Raw genomic sequence first — 1,028 nt, 5'->3', positions numbered from 1 at the left:
CTTGGTAACAATTCAACAAAAGTTGTGAACGCCAGAATTAATGTATCTATATGAACCCAAATAAGTTTACAATGAGGATTTAAGGTATAGTGTTTATCCAAAACAGAGCTCATTATACAATGCGATGTGTAAAGTATGATTCAGACTCACTGTTCCATTGTCTCTCCCTCTCTCTCCCCTCTCGCTTCCAGCCACAAAATGTTAACGGTAAATTATGCCATAATTATGAATCCACAATATAACTGGCCTCACATATCTTCTGTACCCCGTCACTCCCCCAACTTGCCCTCCCACATATTTTGCGTTGCCAATTAGATTATGCAGCACCTTAGTCGGAAATCGCCGGCCGTTTTGCATATAATTTCCTTTTACTTGCAAATTTACAGCTAGTGTTCGTCTGTGGTGGTCTGTTCCTGCTAAAAATCTGGGCGGCGAGGACGGGTCGTTAGTCTTGGCTTTGAGAAGTCCCCTTTTCTTTAACAAAAGAGAATAATGTTTATATTTTTTTGAGATTTACATTTCTGTCCTTATATATATATTTTGCCTGTCTATCTGGAGGTTCATTTTTACAATAAAATGATAGAAAAATGTATATGTACTTCTGATGTTTCTGTCTGTCTATCAATTTCTCTATCAAGATATCCACCCGTGTAACAAGATAAGGATATAATACACGTTTTAAATTAAGAAATTCTCTATATACTCATGAAATTTGTCTTTTCCAGTAGAATGTTAGAATAATACATATAACTTTGAAAGATACTTATCTGTCTTATATTTGCTTATCTAAAAATCGATATGTAGGTGAATAGATAGATAAATATTATTTTTATCTTGTTTTTTTTTATTGTTCCATCCTTTGTATTAAGCTGAACAGAATGTTATTAGTGAACGACAGTCTAGCATTCTCAAAGGGCTATTTCTATCCCCTATAGAGATTAATTTACTTATTTACTCTACAGCAAAATTACTAATCACTTATCATCTAAACTCGAAAACTACTAAATTCTACACTAAGGAAATGAAGC

The 1,028-nt window shown here is 33.8% G+C and overlaps 1 protein-coding gene across 1 annotated transcript in view; it reads left to right on the top strand.

The window, feature by feature from the left end:
• LOC119591302 overlaps window positions 1-1,028 on the top strand; it is a 21,918-nt gene that overhangs the window by 5,225 nt on the left and 15,665 nt on the right. The window lies entirely within an intron of this gene.

This window comes from Penaeus monodon, chromosome 28 (genome assembly GCF_015228065.2).
Source record: "Penaeus monodon isolate SGIC_2016 chromosome 28, NSTDA_Pmon_1, whole genome shotgun sequence".
Classification (NCBI taxonomy): domain Eukaryota; kingdom Metazoa; phylum Arthropoda; class Malacostraca; order Decapoda; family Penaeidae; genus Penaeus; species Penaeus monodon.
Note: the sequence above shows the minus strand (reverse complement) of the source record. Positions and strands in the feature narration are given on the sequence as shown.